General features: G+C 35.2%; 1 protein-coding gene and 1 pseudogene across 1 annotated transcript in view; both read left to right on the forward strand.

Moving 5' to 3' along the window:
* The window catches only part of LOC107631143 (RNA cytidine acetyltransferase 1), a 568,507-nt gene that overhangs the window by 193,202 nt on the left and 356,127 nt on the right, over positions 1 to 19,178 (forward strand). The window lies entirely within an intron of this gene.
* LOC107634665 (cyanogenic beta-glucosidase-like) lies at positions 11,068 to 13,777 on the forward strand (annotated as a pseudogene).

A 19,178-nucleotide genomic window follows, 5' to 3' on the forward strand; every position in this document is an offset into this window, starting at 1 on the left:
AATGTATAAAAATACTATTTGCTCATCAATTTCATAAATTATTTTCAATAAAATGTCCCCACCAAATAATTAGAAATAATATACTTATTTTCTTCATTTTCCAAAATAGTAATATCAATATTCTAAAATATTACTTATCCAATCCAAATCATTATAAAATACTTATTATTTTATAACTATCAACTTTATAATTCAAATATAGAAAATAATCCAATAATTATAAAATTGGATAATAATCATAGCTTATCTCAAATCCAATAAATCAAAACTTGCCTTAATTATCTTTAATAAAATAATCTCTGAAATTAAGGCTATAAATAATTGTAGGATTTGAGACTTGATCATAATAAGACTTTTCAAAGATTCTGGGCCTTACAGTAGGAGTTTTTTTAAGAAAATAACTGCATTTAAACCATTTGTTAATTTTTCTTTTCAAAGAGTAAACAAATCATAATTATGCCTTAAAATTTGTATCGATTATGCTACGTGTACATTAAAATTAGTTATTAAAGTCAGCTACTAATATTTATATATTAAAATATAAATACACATTAAAAATAAATTGAATTATACATGTATTTATACATAAAGACATTGATAGCTTATTTTAATGACTGATTGTAATGTATGAACAATATTTTTGTATTCACATTAATGTCTCAACTTTATGACCTGAAGCTGGTTTATTGTGTATCTAAAGCATATTTATTTTTGAAAAATAGAGATAAATACGTTATTTTTATAATTGAATCTAATTAATTTTTTATGTCTCTTTTTTTAATTAATTTTTATTATGTTTGATATGACTGTTATAATTCGGTTATAAACACTATAGATCAGTTATTAATAATAAGTACCAAAGTAAATCATAACACCCTAATATGCTATTATTCTCTATTTAAGTAAAATACTCGAAGAGTATAACTGTTGATACTTCGTCTCAAATATAAAAGGGAGGTAAGAAATTGTCTTTGATATACAGGTATATAGAGCTTATTATTCACTCACTAACTTGAGCGTCAGAATACCTTTTGCAAGTATCAACCCCTTTTTACCTTGGTTCCAAAGTATAACTCGCCTCGACGATAAGCTTGTAAATACTTGCTGGAGGACGGGCTATATCGCAGTCACCCATTATAAGAACAATTGGCGCCCACCGTGGAGACGAAAGTTTAAAACTTTTCTTTAGGCTCCAAAACTTTTAGATCTGCCAATTGCTGCCTCTCCCAACACCATCTGATCTTCTTCGAATGGTAACAGAATTTTACAACAGGCCAATCAGCGCATGTCAGAAGAGAATCAAAGAATGAAAAATCAGAAAGTCGAGCTCACTAATGTTCGGATAACTAATGATGATGATCACAATGAACAACTGGACGATGAGGAAGAAAACTCTGATCTAACTCATGTCTCAGAAACTTAATAGCCGAAAGAGGGTCAACTAGCCAGTGAAGAGGACGAATTGGACAATGCAGTTGGGCCATTCATGGCAGATGTTATGATTTTTCAATTGCCCAGAAACTTTGCATTACTTATGACTCTAACTAGGGGTGTTCATGGATCGGATTATATCCGCAAATCCGCGGTAAATATCTGCATCCAATTCGAAAATTATGGATACGATCCGATCCGCACTCTTTACGGATCGGATCGCGGATTGATATCACTTCTGCATCCGCATATCCGATCCGCGGATCCGCAGATCCACACAATAATAATTAAAAAAAGTAAATATATATATTTGGTATTATATTTACTTGTTTGTATGTTTTAGTTAGTAGTTATTATTCAAATATTATTTTATTTTATTTTTGTTATTTAGAAAAAATTTGATTAAAAATATTTTAGGAATAAATAGGTTTAAAAGTGTGAAAAAAATATTTTTATTGAATTTCTTTTACATAGAAATATGATTAAAAAGAGAATGTTCAATTATGCGGATATACCCGATATCCGATTCGATCCGATCTGTAAATGTGCGGATCAGATCAGATTTGACACTAAAAAACGCGGATATCATATTCGATTCGATCCGATCCGCGTACACCCTTAACTCTAACTCCATATGATGGCTTAGGATATTCGAAAAAACATGTCAAGAAATTCCGTTCCATGATGATAGTAAAGGTTGCTTCTGACCCTATTTTATATCGTTATTTTCCTACTTTTTTACATGGTTCTGCACTTAATTGGTTTTCTTCTTTGTCTGTAGATCTATTTCATGCTTTTAGGAGCTAGCGAAGCTATTCGAAGACCAAATTGTTGCATCTTTAATCTATTTACATGATTCTGATTATTTAAACACAATCAAACAGGGTCAGCATGAGAGCCTTAAGGAGTATGTTACTCGATTCACTAAGATCGCAATGAGCATTCTAAATCTCCACCCAGAGGTGCACCTACATGCTATTAAGAGTGGCCTTCGCCTAGAAAAGTTCCAAGAAGCCATAACAGTGGCCAAGGCCAAAACCTTAGCCGAATGTCAAGAAAAAGCTAAGGGTCAAATGGAGATTAAAAAGCTATGCCAAGCTCGGAGGTTAGAAAAAAGCCAAACCAATAAGGACGACGATAAACCTCGCGACAACAAAAAACCTTTCCGGCTAACACCCCGTTATGATTCTTACACCCAATTCAACATAAAAAGGGAGGAAATAATCAAAGAAATAATGAACACAAAACTTATTAAACCTCCTCGGAAGGCTGGGACTTATCAAGATCTGAAGAATGTGGATAGGACAAAATATTGTGCTTTTCATATAAAAACAGACACACAACCGATGAGTGTGTTGTAGCCAAAGACTTACTAGAGCGATTAGCTTGGCAAGGACATTTGGATAAATACATCGGTAGCCACATTCAAAAGCGCACAACTCATTCATCCGACCAATCTTTTGCCAGACATTCTTCTCGTGACAAAGAAAAAGTAGCTCATGTTCAATTGTATATCAGGGGGCTTTGCTAGTGGCAGAACTACGAGCTCTGCTCGCAAGCATATCTACCGAGCTATGCTCTCCGTGGAGAGCACCAACAACAATCCTTAGTCTCTCCCAACTTCCCAGAAATGACATTCAAACCATCTGACTTCCATACAAATGAAACCAATTTAGATGACCCAGTTGTTATCTCTATTCAACTAGGGGACCTAATAGTCCGCAAAGTGTTGCTAGACCCCGGGAGCAGCGTCGATGTCCTTTTCTACTCTACATTTCAGAAAATAAAGCTGAGCAACAACATACTGCAACTATCTATTGGAGATTTAGTGGAGTTTTCAGGTGAATGTGTGCCAGTCTTGGATTTGTATGGTTACAAACCACACTTGGTGAGAGTCCTCTAACCAAAACTCTAGATACTCAATACCTTGTGGTTGATTGTTTCAGTCTTTATAACTTAATCTTTGGACGACCTTTTTTGAATAATTTTGGTGCTATAGTAACCATAATTCGTCTCTATGTTAAGTTTTATGTGCAGGACAACCTTATTGCAACAATTCACAGTGACCACCGTGAAGCTCGGCATTGTTATAATATCAGTTTAAAAATTCCTGTTTCCAACTGAGCTATATGTGCGTAGATAAATGCCATCCACAACTCGCTTGAACTTCCATCATTAGTTGAGTTAGCCCCATGATCCGAGCTTCAAGACCAACCTACCCCAATGGAGGAATTACAAAAAGTTTCTTTAACTAACGATATAAACAAGTTCACTTGTGTAGGTTCGGGTCTACAAGAAGACGAGAAAGATAAGCTCATGTAATTGCTTCAAAAAAATGCCGATCTATTCGCTTGGACCCCTGCCGACATGCCCAGCATCGACCTTTCTATAATATCTCACAAGCTGGCATTAAACTCATCAGTCAGACCTATAGCACAGAAAAAACGCAACCTCGGCATGGAGAAAAGACAAGCATCCCTGGAGGAAACTAAAAAGCTCATTGATGCCGCATTCATTTGAGAAATCAGGTTCACAACTTGGTTAGCTAATGTTGTCATGGTAAAAAAAAAAACATAATGGTAAATGGCGCATGGGTGTTGACTTTACTGATTTAAACAAAGCATGTCCCAAAGATGCATATCCTTTATCATCTGTTGATGCTTTAGTTGATGATTCATTTGGCTTTGGCACTTTAAGTTTCATGGATGCATATTCTGGTTATAACCAGATCTTGATGCATCCTTCAGATCAAGATAAAACTGCATTTATAACTGAATATGGTAATTTTTGTTATAAAGTTATGCCTTTTGGCCTTAAGAATACAAGAGCAACTTAGCAACGACTTATGGATAAAATTTTTGCCAAGCAAATTGGTAGGATCATGGAAGTCTACGTTGATGATATGGTAGCAAAAATCAAGATCGGCGAGTCTCACATTGACAACCTCGTGGAGATATTCGCCTAAATTAGAAAGTACAATATGCGACTAAACCCTGAAAAATGTGCCTTCAGTGTTCAAGGAGCAAATTTCTTGGCCTTTTGCTTACAAGTGGAGGTATAGAGGCAAATCCTGACAAATACCGAGCTGTGTTGGAAATGAAGAGTCCTCAAATGATAAAGGAGGTCCAACGATTAAAAGGAAGGCTTGCTGTCTTATCAAGATTTTTACCTTGTTTAGCCTCTAAATCTTCTTGCTTTTTTAAATCACTAAAAAAGAAAAATAATTTTAATTGGGATAATGAATGTGAAAATATTTTTTCAAACTTCAAAGCTATTCTTTCAAAACCCCTGATTTCGCAAAAGCTTGAATGTGGGGAGGAACTTTATCTTTATTTATCCATCTCTGATTGGGCTGTTAGTTTTGGTCTTCTTACAGAAAGGAATAAGGTGCAAAAGCCTGCTTACTTTGTTAGCAAATCATTACAACATGCCGAGCTTGGTTATCTGAAGATAGAAAAGCTCGCTCTTGCACTGATATTCTCAACTAGGCGTCTCCGACCTTATTCCCAAAGTCATGTTATCAATGTTCGAACTGAGCAATCATTACGACAAGTGCTGACAAAGCTAGACTTAGCAGGACGACTAATAAAATGGTCTATCGAGTTCTCTGAGTTTGATATCCGATACCAAAGCCAATGATCTATCAAATCGCAATACCTAACATACTTCATCACTGAATTCACTGCTCTTAATTCTAAGGATCATTCCGTTGAATGAACCCTTTTTGTAGATGGTTCTTCTAATCCATAAGGATGTGGAGCTAGAATCCTCCTTGAAGATGGTAATGGAATTATTTTGGAGCATTCTCTATATTTTTCTTTTAAGGCAAGCAACAATCAAGACGAATATGAGACACTCATTGCCAGCCTAAAGTTAGCAATAGAGCTTAACATTTTTGAACTAAAGGTACACTGTGATTCTCTGCTAGTAGTACAACAGGTAAACCAATTATTTCAAGTCAAAGATCCTCTTTTAGCAAAATATTTAGAAATTGTCAAATCTCTCATTTCTTGTTTTTCCAAATTCAAAATTCATCATATTTCGAGGGAGCAAAATCACAGAGCTAACATTTTATCTAAACTAGCAAGTATACAATCACACACTTCGACCCTTTTACAATCCACTTTAGTTACACCAAGCATAACTCTAACCGATGTTTTAAGCACTACTTAGACTAATGATTGGCAATGACCTTATATCCAATATCTAAGAACTGGAAATATTCCATCTGGAGTTGACAACTTGAAAAAATTCCGACGACAAGTTTTCTTTTTTACATTATTAAATAATGTCCTATATAGATGAGGATATACTCATCAACTTTTAAAATGTTTAAATAGGTCGGAAGCTGATCTTGCTTTAGCTAAAGCCCATGAAGGCATCTGCAGCATACATGTAGGAGCTCGGAGCTTATCTTCTAAAATACTTCGTGCTGTTTTGTTTTGGCCGAGTTTACAAAAAGATTTTTTTGAAACATACTCCGATAATACATGTTCCATCCGAACTATTATATAACTCCGAAGTAAGTTGACCTTTTTACCAATGGGAAATTGATATTCTTGCTCCATTCCCTATTGCACCAGGTTAGATCAAATATTTGGTAGTTGTTGTAGAATATTTCTCTAAATGGATTGAGACACAACCATTAGCTAAAATCACGTCTCAACAAATGATTTTATTTGTCTGGAAACATATTATATGTAGATTTGGTATACCACAATACATTATCACTGATAATGATCACCAATTTGCTGATCATGGTTTTAACCTTTTTTTTTTACAGAACTTAAAGATCAATCAACATTTCTCTTCAGTTGAACATCCACAGAATAATGGATTAACTGAAGCAACAAACAAAGTAGTTTTACATGCTTTGACAAAGAAATTGGACGATGCAAAAGGACTTTGGACTGAGTTAATTCCAGAAATTCTTTGGGGATACAATACTACTATACACTCTACTACCTAAGAAACCTCCTTTCGCTTGGTTTATGGGTCTGACGCAATGATCTCGTTGGAGATCTCTCAATTATCGTTACGAACTCAAATTACCTACCAACACTTATAGTCAGAAGCTCCGCGGTTGGATTTGAATTCTATCGAAGAAATCCGAGATATAGCCACTCTTCATCATCAAGCAATACAATGCAACATAGCTCGACGATACAACCATAAGGTCCATCCCCGATCTTTCCAAATCAGCGACGTCGTACTTAGGAAGACTGAACAAGTCAGACAACCTCCATCTCATGGAAAATTGGCTGCCAAATGGGAGGCCCATTCCGAGTTACTAAAGTTCTAGGGAATGATGCATATCTTCTTCAATATTTAAATGGTACGATTTTACCTAATACTGGGAATGTTTTTTCTTTAAAATAATATCATAGCTAAAAGATATGGACAGATTTGTACTCTTTTTTCTACTCACAAGATTTTTTCCAAAATAAACGGTTTTTTTTTGGAGAGGTTTTAATGAGGTATGCCTACCTGTACTTTTGTGACCAAAGGTCTAATAACATTCTGTTACCGTTATATGAAACCCGACTTCTTTGTTCCTTCATTCTTTCTTTAATGAACGACATCCATCAATCCAATCTATAACTATAGAGGCAAATTACGAATCATTTATCTTGTATACAATTATGACTCAAAACTCTACCAATCAGATATTCAATAATATCAAAGTTTTATCCACTAGTGATAATTCTTCAATTTGACATAAATCAAAATTTTTACACACCAAATTTACCAATCAAAATTGGTAATTATCAATCATTGACAAACTCGGCAACAGTACTTCTCATCAACCATCAAGCTGATCTTTTTAATCAGAAAACCTATAAGTAATAGGAAACAAAATTTGGTATACCACAATACCAACTCTTAGTAATCCATCCAAATTTTACAAACATACCAACTCATTGGTCATCATCAAATGATTGATTCATTGATCTCCATAATCAATCTCAAAATATTAAACAGTCAATATCATCAAAATACTATCTAGCAACGACAAATTTCTACACCCAAATTCAAAAAAGCCAAAACACTAGGCAAATGTCAAATTCAAATCATCACAAGATTGATGACCAAAGTATTACAAAAATAAAAGGTATAAAATCAAAATGCAAACAGAAACTACAAATTACTCTGCTAAATTCTCATCATCTTCCTCGGCAACTTTATCATCATCCAATAACAATCCATTATGCACCACTTTACCCGGATCCATTTGAGAGAAATCATGATCTGGAGCCAAAAACTTCGCTTTCGTCACTGCACGTTCAAACCCTTCCGCAAAAGTATCTAAAATTTCAGTTTTCCTACCCTTTTCCATATTCTTCAGCTTCACAATCACTTCAATCATATGATTTTTCATGTTAAAAAGATCGCTTTCTTTCTTCTTCAGCAACTCTGAATCTTTCTCATAACTATTCTTTATTAATTTTAGTTCCTCTTTCTTTTTTGCAAATTTCTTTTTTAAATCATCTATCAAATTCTTCTTCAGTTCTAACTCTTCCTTCAAATTCACCGACTGATCAGTCTTCTCCAACAGCTTTTTATGCTTTCCCTCTTAACTCCTACCAAAGATCGTAATGCAAAACTCGAGCACTTAAGCCAAAACACATAAAGTACTTAAGTCATACCTGAAGATATTGATTATCTCCGACCTCATTAGCTAAGGTCACATCGGAAGTTGACTGAAGAACCTCATCAGCAACAACTGAAAAAGAAAAATTCCTATCCCACACCAAAGACCCATCCTCATCCTTAGCAAAACCATGAAATCTCTCCCATTTACTCGCGAAAGCAGTAAGCTCCTCCAGAGAAATTTCTTTTTTCTTCTCCATTAAGTCGTTACATATATCTTCTTGCATAAGGTCGACTTTCTTCTTCTTAAAAATAATATTTTTCTTTTTTGGAACTGATTGATTAACCTTTCCTTCTCCATCCACCGTACTTGGGTTCGGTGTAGCTCTTTTTCAACATTTTTGGTCTTCAGACGAGCTCTTAAGCTTGTCGTCAAGACTATGGATATTTTCCACTTATAAAAACACAGAAAAACAGTTTCAAAAATAGTCACATACTCAAATTATAATATAATTTATAAACTCTTACCGAGATAGTTCATCACAAACATTTTATCCTCTTCCCATGGAAGCAAATAAAAAACAAAAATTAAATTTTTTCTGTCAACAACCTCCACCAGATAACCTATTATGCATTCATTTCTAGCACTTATTTTTTTTTTACTCAAAATGTGTTGTGGTTGTGAACACCAAAAGAGAGAAAACTTTTCACCGAGGTGTTCGTCTAGATAAAAAGAAAATTTTTCATCTATCGATTTTACCTTAAGAAATTTTTTTTTAAATCTTTGAAGGAGGATTTATACAGTTTGAAAATAGCAAAATCAGGAGAGCTATTCAGATTAGCCCAAACTCTTTCGAGATCCTTTTAGCTTGAAATAAAGAAAAAAGAACTCCACTGAAGGTTTTATTTTCAAAAACTCCATTAGAATTTCAAAAAAGCCTAACCATTTGGATGAAATTAGGAGGGAGCATATTTCAATTGTTTCAACACATCACATTCAAATCCAATAAATGACAGTTTTACACGAAGCTCTTCTAATACACAACTGTACATGTAGAAGTATTCAAAATAATTTTTTCTATGAAAAACATGGTCAACTCAACTGCATGGTAACAATTCAACCCGCACCCTAAATCCTTCCCTCACTATTTTTGATGCATCTATTTCACTTACACTATCTTTATCCACGAATAAAGACCCATAGATTTTTACATTCTCACCAACCCACTTATACGAACCATCATCATCATTTTTCTGTATTTCTTTCTCCTTTTTATCAACCATCATTTTCAGAGAGCAAAAATGAAGGAGGAGAAGGAGGAGGAGGAGGTACAATAAACATAAACTACAACTGACATCTATTACTCATGTTTTTATCACTTCTTTTTCCAACACATTTTCATGAAAGAGAAGTAACCTTTATGAAACCCTTCAAGATTCTAAATAAATACAATGTCAAATTTAATAGAACCTATTCAGTTCCATCACAAACGCATAATTGTTTCATTTCAAACCAACGATCCTGATTGCGTTAGAAAATGGAATGATGGCTTCTTTACATTCAATGACAAGACTTTTACTTTTTTTAATATTTACTTATTTATTTTATTTATTTCTTATTTTCACTTATTTTAATAAAGTAAGTTGAATTGGGGCTCTATATCTATAACTAAAAGTGCGGAGTTATAACTCATCATTTAAAGCTCAACTTGCTTTATCAAAATATTATCAAGCCAAACTTGGGGGTTATGATATGACCATTATAACTCGGTCATATCACTACAAGAAAAAAGGCCTATGGCCACGCTTTTTTCTTGTCACGTTTTAAAAGCGTGGCCAAAAGTGGTCAATGGCCATGCTTTTATGAGGGTGGCGATAGATTAGAGATTTGGCCACTTTTTTCTTGCTACGCTTAAAAAGTGTGGCGAAAAGGGTCTACAGCCACGCTTTTATGAGAGTAGCAATTGATTCGAGATTTAGCCACGCTTTTTTTTGTCACGCTTAAAAAGCATAGCCATAGAGGAAAACAGGCACGCTTTTAAAGCGTGACGACAGGGTTTTGTTAGGGTGACGTTTTAAAAGCGTGGCCATTTCTTGTAACTTTTTTGGCACGCTTCAAAAGCTTGGCCAAAAGGTCCTCCAAACAACAAAACGCTGCGTTCCTTCATGATTTTAAACGCTGCGTTCTTCTCCTTCATTATTCGAAATTAAAGAACCCCTTTTCTCTTCAAAGAACTCAGAACCCTAAAAGCTTCGAAGAACCCCAGCCCCTCATCCCAGCCCTCCGTGAAGAACCCAACCCTCCGAAGAACCCCAGCGCTCGCAATGCCTCTGTCGTTACTCTCTCTTCCGGAACTTCCACCATCGCTGCTCCTTCGGTGGTGACTCTCGCAGGTGGTGACTCTTTCGGCGCTCACCGTCCATCGCAAGCCCTCCGTTGACGGCCAAAAGAAACCCTTCCGCGGAGCTGTTTTGAGACCTCTGGCATCATTGCTGGTTTTTCTCAGATTCCCTTTGCCACCGTGAGCTCTCTTTCTCTCCTCCATTTTTCTTTTTTGGAATTTTCTGGGCCTAGAAACAATTGCTGTTTTTTCTCAGATTCTCTGATTGATATGAAAGGAAGCGCTAGGGTTTTTTTTATTAGTATAAGGTTCCCCTTTGCTCTCTGCTCGTCGACTCCCCTGCTCCTTCTCCTAGTCCCGATTGGAGATGCCTCTGCAGGTACCTTCTATTGTCTTTTGGTGTTTTATTTTTTGGTTGTTTATTATTTGGTTGAATTGTGTTATGATTATGTAAATTTTCAGAATTCATGATTATGGATTTTCAACTGTGTGAACTATGCAACTGTTATTTTCTACTTTTTGAAATTAAAGCTTTAATTTATATTTATATATAAATGCTTCTAATCTGTTTGATCAAATTGTACTTAGTAAGATAATAACCTTTGGTTGTATTGTTGTTAACCATCCTTTATGCTCTGATCATCATTAAGTAGGTACAGAAGTATAAGATAGTGTGAGGAATTAATTTTAAAGTTAAGATAGAAGTAATGGCGACATAGCCATGGATGAATATCATCGCTACAAGGTGCAGTACTTCAAATCACCTGAATCATTAGCTTGTATGTAACAATTCAAAAATAGAGAAATTAGGCATAATCATTTTGATTCTTCTGAAAAAAGAAAAACATTGCTAATGCAGGAAGATGTTGAGATCATGAAGGATTTAAACATGGATGCTTATAGATTCTCCATCTCTTGGTCCAGAATACTACCAAGTAAGAAACATGACACTAGTTTACTCTTAAGTTTGCAAAATAATTGTAAGAGTTAATAATCAAAATGGTTCGCGTCATTTTAGTACTCGAAAGATAAAACACTTTAAATTGGTCTTATTGAGGTCTCTGATCTTTAGAAGACCAAATTAATTACATGTGATCTTTTCAGAGACCATTGAAACTATTATCTCTTAATTAACTTAATATAATAGATTTGAATTATCTTTTTAAGATTATTAGATTATTAATTTGTTATGTGGGGAAAATTAAATACATTTCTAATTCTCTCTCTTTCCTTGTCTCTGTCTTTAAAGGGAACACCAAGTAAAAGTCCAATATGAAAATGAAGACATGAAGTCATCAACATATTATATAGCTTGCTGTATTGTGATCTTCATTGATTTAAATTCAGTAATATATATTTCTTATTCTTACTTATGTTATATTATTCATCAGAGTGAAGTGGTTCATTAATTATTATTAAGTTAATTAAACGTTAGATCCTTTGGTTAATTGCAGAGGGAAAGCTCAGTGGAAGTGTAAACAAGGAAGGAATCAAGTACTATAATAACCTCATCAGTGAGCTACTAGCTAAAGGTTCATCATATTGTATATGTGGCTAAAATATTTGATTGTTTAATTCAATCTTTTCTTTTTCTATTTCAATAATTCAACCTTTTGTGACTATTTTACATTGGGACATCCCTCAAGTCTTAGAAGATGAATATGGTGGCCTTTTAAGTCCTAAGATAGTGTAATTCAAATTTCTTACTTATATTTGTCAAAAGATTTGTCAGCATGCCTTTAACATTAATCTTTTTCTCTCTTTTTTTTCCCTTTTATAGTGATGATTTTCGAGACTATGCCGAGGTTTGTTTTAAAGAATTCGGAGATAGAGTGAAGCATTGGATCACAGTCAACGAGCCATGGTCTATTGGAAAATTCGCCTACGCAATTGGAGCTTATGCACCTGGAAGATGTTCATCATGGCAAAACCTTAATTGTAGTGGTGGTGGGTGATTCTGCCACTGAACCTTATATAGTGTCACATTATCAGTTACTAGCTCATGCAGCTGCTGTTAACATCTACAAGACTAAGTATCAGGTTTTGTTATGTTTATTGTATTATGAAAATGGATCAACCTGAATTAAGACTAGTATTGAGACCAAAATCTTCATATTCTTTTTTGTTTGTAGGAAACTCAAAAGGGTAAGATAGGGATAGAAATAAATAGTATGATAGTACCCTTTTGCAATGCCAATGATGTGTTAGAATTGCTTGTTTCTTCAGTACATGGCATGCTTATTCATATCACCAACTCACTTTTGCATATTTGTTGTAATTTCACAATAACTTTAGTATATTTAAATAAGTTATACTAGCTTTAGAATCAATGAGATGTTTATTTGGAAAACATAAAGAAGAATAAAATTAAGCAAATTTTAACATGCAACTAGTAAAAGTACATAGCAGTAAAGGGTGAAGACTGAAGACTTTCTTAAGTTTCTTTTTGTGTTATGGGCTTATGGCCAAGTTGTTGATCAATTAGGTAACCTCCACCCCCTCTTTTTTTATTAATGGTAAACTGCATAATAGTAAACCTTAGGACACTTTTGAATATATTCGATTATATATATTGCTTGATAAAAGAAAAAAGGGGCTGTGGCATGTGATGATTTCTGGACTAAATTGTGACGAGTATACCTAATTGACTATGAAGTATTATTAGGCATTGGATATATATCTTGCATTACAGGCTCAACCAGTGAATGTTCCAACTAGTTTTAAGCAGAGGGCAATGTTCGTGGGTGAGATTTGGCATGCTGCAGGTGACAATGCTTCTGATATTGATTGGTATGCCAAGCGCACTATCTTGGCAGGAATATACTTGACAATCGAGATTTATATGCTGACAGATACATCTCCTCGTTTGTTTTTCTGCCCCTTCTTTCTGAGCATACAAATTTTCTCATATTTTTTCTCCTCGTTTGTTTTTCTGCCCCTTCTTTGCATTAACGATCCTTGATTCTAGGGGATGGGGTTATTAATCCTTTTTCATTTATATCAGTTTCATTTTGTGAAAAGCTAAAGTAGACAATTAACTGAGACTTGGGCTAGATGCTTTACTGTAAAGTCTTATCCAGATATGTATTACAGGTTTAGACACAATAGACAATACTAGTAATAGTTGAAAAGTACAAATTGGGAAAAGTACAAATTGTTTCAATTAAATACAAAGCTAATAGATAAGATACGCGTATTTATATGCATAGGTGCGACGAGAAATCCCTTGAGAATTCATTTTGCAAATGTGCTATGGTCACTCGCGGATAAAAAATTACAAAAACATCATACAGATTTATATACATATGGTTCCTTTATTGGAACGTAGTGTTAAGTATCCATCTGCTTGTACGGTAGCAGAATGTTATTTCTTTGCATGGGAGAATATGCTTTTGTCCTGCTATTTTGGGTGACCAAGTTTCTTTTATATTGTGTTGTGTCTCCATAACTTGGCTGGCTGCAATTTTTTAGTTTTTAATTTGGGTAGAACCTTTCAACATCATGTTTTTGTGATGTTTGTCCCTTTCTCACCTTTTTTCTTTTGGTTCATATTACAAATTTCCAACTCACTCACACTACACACTTACACACAACCCTATAAGGGGTTCACCGTCTGTGTGTTCTTTCCTAATTTTTGGTTTATATCTAACATTTAAATGGATCTGTCAATGTGGTGTGATTTACATTATCTGAATATTTTCTGCAGAAATTTTTTATTCAAGCAAGAAAAATGAAATGCACACTAGCTTCACTCATTGATATAATTAGTACAAGAGAAAGCACATAAGTAGGGTAAGCCATAGTTATGAATTCTTTTTATATAGCTGCTGTTGTCTATGTTTATCTATTACTTGAAGCCACTATCACTTGGATTTCCTTTTCTAGGCTTGAGTTCTTCATTGGACTAATTTATGCATAATTTAATGGTCTTTAACTTTAGAATTGATGGTTATCAGTGGCTAAGAGAAGGGGGATTGAATCTTAGCCGCCTTTTTACTTGACAACACTTGCTGGCCTTTGAAACTACTTCTGGAAACTTTTTGTCTTTTTATCTCGTAACCAGCCACGAGACTTTTTCTTTTGTCTTGTACCCAGCCACGAGACTTTTCTTTTTGTCTCGTCAGTTAGCACGAGATATTTTTGGTTTTATCTCATGTACAGCAGAAACAGAAATGGAGTAGAAGAGGGAGAAAATTACATCCAGATATATCCTGGTTCAGCTGCTAAGTGCAGTGCAGCCTACATCCAGTCTCCATCACAATAATGATGAAATTTCACTATAATCCTTCTTGATTACAAACACCAATTTTTCCTAGGAACTACTCTTCCTATTTGGGACAAGTCCAGAATCTAAACCCCAATCCTAAACTTGACTTGGTCACTGCCAAGCTTTCAACTGTACAGTACTAACCCAACTTACAAGAAAATTCCCATAGAATCATGAAACACAACACAGATGAACAAAGGAACTCTAAGAACATCTATGGATTTTTCTTTTAATTTTGTACTCTCTGCCTTTTTCAGCTCTATGGCTTTTTCATACAAACCTCACTGTTTACCTTTTTCCATGAGACTCAAGACATGACAAAATTAAACAAAAAAATACAAAATGAAGAACATTGAAGGAGAAGAAATTCTGTTAGCTTGGGAAGCTATAGGAATTCTGTGCTCACTCTTTTCTTTTCCTTGAATCAAACCCTGACTGTTCACCCTTACTTATAGGGAGAAGCCTCCAATGTTGAAAACCAAATAAACCAAGCCAATCTTCTTCTTCTTCAAATAGAACTGGTTCGGCCAGAGAGAGAGAAAAGATAACCCATGAAAAACCCAACATGCAATTACCTCTAGTTCTTCTTTGGTCACCAATCTTCATCAATCCGAGCCCTTCATCCTTGCCTTGCTCTCCAAGATGAACTTCTGGCCCTTGATGCTTCATGATGATGATAGCTTCATCTGCTCCAATCTCTTCCTCCTCCATCACGTAGCCACTGTAGCTACCTCCTGTGATGGTTGAGCAGAATCAGAGACAAGCTATCCCTCCAAGGATCTTCTTCTCTAACCAAAATCTTCTCTTCCATTTTTTGGTATGGAGAAGCCAAGATCTCTTCACAAAATCTTACTACAAGTGAATGAGAATCTTAGCCACAGCATACTTTTAGTTTTCTTTTTCTTGCCATCATTGTGATGGTCTTGTTACTTGCATCTTCATTTCTTTGGTGTCTAGCCATAGCCTCCATGCTTTCTTTGTAATAATATGATCGAAGGTAGAAGAGAGAGTAGAGAGAGAGAAAAGAAAATATTCAATGGATTTGAGCAACAATTAATGTAACAAAGAGAGAGAACAAAAGTAAACTCAAGTTTTCCACTTCCCTTTGCTGAGTAGCGTATAGAGTCATTAAAGCTATCAAATTAATTTCTCTCTCTCATTTATGTTTCCAATGCTAGCAAATTAAATTTTGAAATTCATCCCACAATAAGAAATGGAATCCGTTGGAAGCATGAAGCCAATTTGCTTTCTTTCTTATTTTGGTTTCGGATCAAGCATTGGAGTATCCAACCAAGATTTGAGTTGGGCTAATGATAATGTGAATTGAATCAAGCCCATCCATAAATAATAATTCAGCCACACTTCTTTGTTTATTTGTATCAAAGCTAATGATAAAGTCAATTGGGCTTAATTCACAAATTCTGGCCCAATTAACACAACCATGATTTCAGCCATATAAATTTAATACCAAGGCTGATTATATGAATTGGGTTAGCCAATATTTTTCGGTCCAACACTAAAATCTGCATTGCAAAAATATTTAAATTAGCATATATGAATTAACATCAAGTTAATAATTTTGCAATTAATCATATTAATAATGTTTGATCATCATTATATTAAATTAGAGTTTTCCAAACTCATCAATCTCCCCCTTGATGACAAACATTATTAAAATTGAAATGAAAAAAAATTAAAGATTAAAGTATAGAATACTCCCTTTGAATATTTGAATTTCTCCCCTTTTCTAATTGTCACATGGCTCCCCCTTAATGTATGCTATTTTACCAAGGGAATATTTTATACCTGTAACAATTTTTATCAAGCCTAAGGCAACAATGTTATTCAACATATTCATTATGTAATGTTGAATGGCTTGATTTATAAGCAGATTTGAATGATAATCAAAACTCATTTGTTATCAATAATTTGATTTTCTGCTCAATCATACACAAAAAAATTTGCTGTAAAAATATTTTCCAATCAACACATCAGGACAAGTTAATCAGAACCAGGAAAATATTTGTAAACAAGCATGATTATTTCAAGACATAGCAACTATATGTCACAACTTGAAGGAACTGCCAAAAATCTTCCTTAATCCAGAACAACAAAACATTTTACCAAGCTACATCAAATGCATTAAACAAAGAAAACAGCAGGCCTTTCTATGAAACAGTATGCATCACAAGCATATACCAACAAAACAGCAAACAATTTATAACAAGGGTGATCATAAATCCACAAGGATTTCATCTCCTGTTTTCCAGTTTCAATTTTCAGAGCCATTTCTCCCCCTTTTGGCATCAATGGGCACCTGCAAAAGATGACATAGCAAACAGAATATCTGAAATATACCCAAAGTATCCAGAGTGTATCACAGAGTTATAAGTTCAACAGTATCCAAACAGACAAAATAGAGTATCAAATTGAGCCTAATCATGCCAATATCAAATACTAAGAAATCAATCATCAGATAAATGAAGCTCAGATTCCTCAGCCCTTTCTTCACTTGCAATTCCCAACTCTTCTTCAAGGCTCTCCAGCATCAGGCTTACCCTATCCTTGTACCTTATCCACGCCTTCTCATTTTCATAGGCTAGCTTGCGTGCCACCTTATGGAATTGTACCATGAGCTCCGACATGTTTGAAAATTCAGTGAGAATTTCTTTGGTAGATTCGGTTGCCTTGGAAGACTCAGGTCGACTCTCATAGTCACTCTCCGAAGCCACATATTTCTTCTCCTTAGTTCCCTTAACAGCTCCTCCTCCTTTGATCATAGACACCTTGTTTTCTATAGCCTCATTTAAGAGATCAATTTTAAAAAATTCAAAGATACTTGTTAAAAATATACCATAAGGAAGATTTACCATTTTAGTGCTCTTAACCGATTCCCACATGTGTCTGATCATAAGGTAACTAAATGATATAGGAGTAGATGTAACAAGAGCAAAAATAATGAGAGAGTCAGAGAATGTTACTCTATTATGGGAGCCGCTTTGAGGAGTCAGGATGTGGGTGATGATCCTGTGAAGCAGAGAATTGGTGAGACTGAGGGCTTTGTGGGTAGGAGTAGTCCCATCCAAGCCAGAGAGGTTTTCACAAATGTGTTGGAGGACAATTTTATAGGTGACTCCGACCTGTGAGTCCCATTTCTCGGCCATATATGCTCTCGGCCCCTCCTCTTTGTAGCCTAGAGCCGTCCCAATGGTTCCAGTGTCAAGAGTGATGTGAACTCTCTTCACATATGAGTGGATGGTACCATCAATCAGTCGCATGTTAGCATAGAACTCACGTACCAAACCAGGATAAACCGGTTTCTGAATGTGGAGCAGTGGAGTCCATTGGAGAAGTTCAAAAAGAGAAGAAACATTTATCCCTTTGTTGGTAAGTGAGTCGAGATTGACGAGATAGGTGGCACAGAGATGACGTTTTTTCCAGAACCTCCTTGTGGAATTCATATGAAGCACAAGAGTTGAACCTGGCAGGATCATAGTGAGAGTGTGGTTTGTTGAATTTGTTCTTGAAATCCAAGGACTCCAGGTTTGCTGGTTCCTTTGTGTTGTGCAGCGCGAACCCTTTAGTTTTCTGGGTACTCCTTCCGGGTGTGGCCTTCTTTGGTGGAGATGGTGGTGGTGATGGAATGGGTGAGGTGTGTGATTCTTCCTCTTCTTCCACAGGAACCCTCTCTTTCTTCTTCCTTGAAGAGGTTTTTGTGGCTATGACTTTCCTTCTCATGGTGTCTGTTTGTTTCGAGGGTGGTGAGGGAGAAGATGAGGATGTGGAATGGATATGGATGTGGGTGTGAGATTGAGGAGTGGACGGTTTTTGAGAGAAGAGAATCCTTTCACTTTTTCTAGGGGCAGTTTTCTTTTTCATGATGATAATGGAGAAGTGGAAGATGGGGGTTGAATAGAAACCGAATTGAGTGAGGGAGGAGGGAGGTTAGGGAAGCATAAAATGTGGAATGGAGAGAGAATTTGAAGGAATTTAATGACCATTAAGGAGCGGTTATTACCCAAGGAAGTTTTTCTTTTATTTGAAATAAATTGAAAAGTGGTTTCCTAGAATCAAGGGATTAGGTGAAGAGAAAGATTTGATTTGACAACATCCTCTTCCAACTAGATTTGATGAGCCAACAAAAAGAGATTGTGATTTACATAGAGAGAAACTAACAAAATGGTCAGAGTGGGGTCAAGGAAATTTGGTGGGGCCCATTAGAATTAATTTCGGCACAGTCTCCCCCTTGATCACAGCCCTTCCAACATACTCTGATTTTTATCTCCTCCTTTCCTACGAGACAAAACTGAGTAGAATCAAAATTTCACAAGTTATCAATAGAACTTAAATCAATCATTCCCAAACTTTTTCTCAAAGTGCAGAATCTGTCTTCACAGAGGGGTTTTGTAAAAATGTCAGCAAGTTGGTCTTCAGATTTTACAAATTGAATATCAATAGTACCCTTTTGCACATGTTCTCTAATGAAATGATATTTAATTTTAATGTGCTTGGTTCTTGAGTGCAGGACATGATTTTTTGAAATGTTT

Source organism: Arachis ipaensis, chromosome B3 (genome assembly GCF_059453495.1).
Source record: "Arachis ipaensis isolate K30076 ecotype BB chromosome B3, ASM5945349v1, whole genome shotgun sequence".
Classification (NCBI taxonomy): Eukaryota; Viridiplantae; Streptophyta; class Magnoliopsida; order Fabales; family Fabaceae; genus Arachis; species Arachis ipaensis.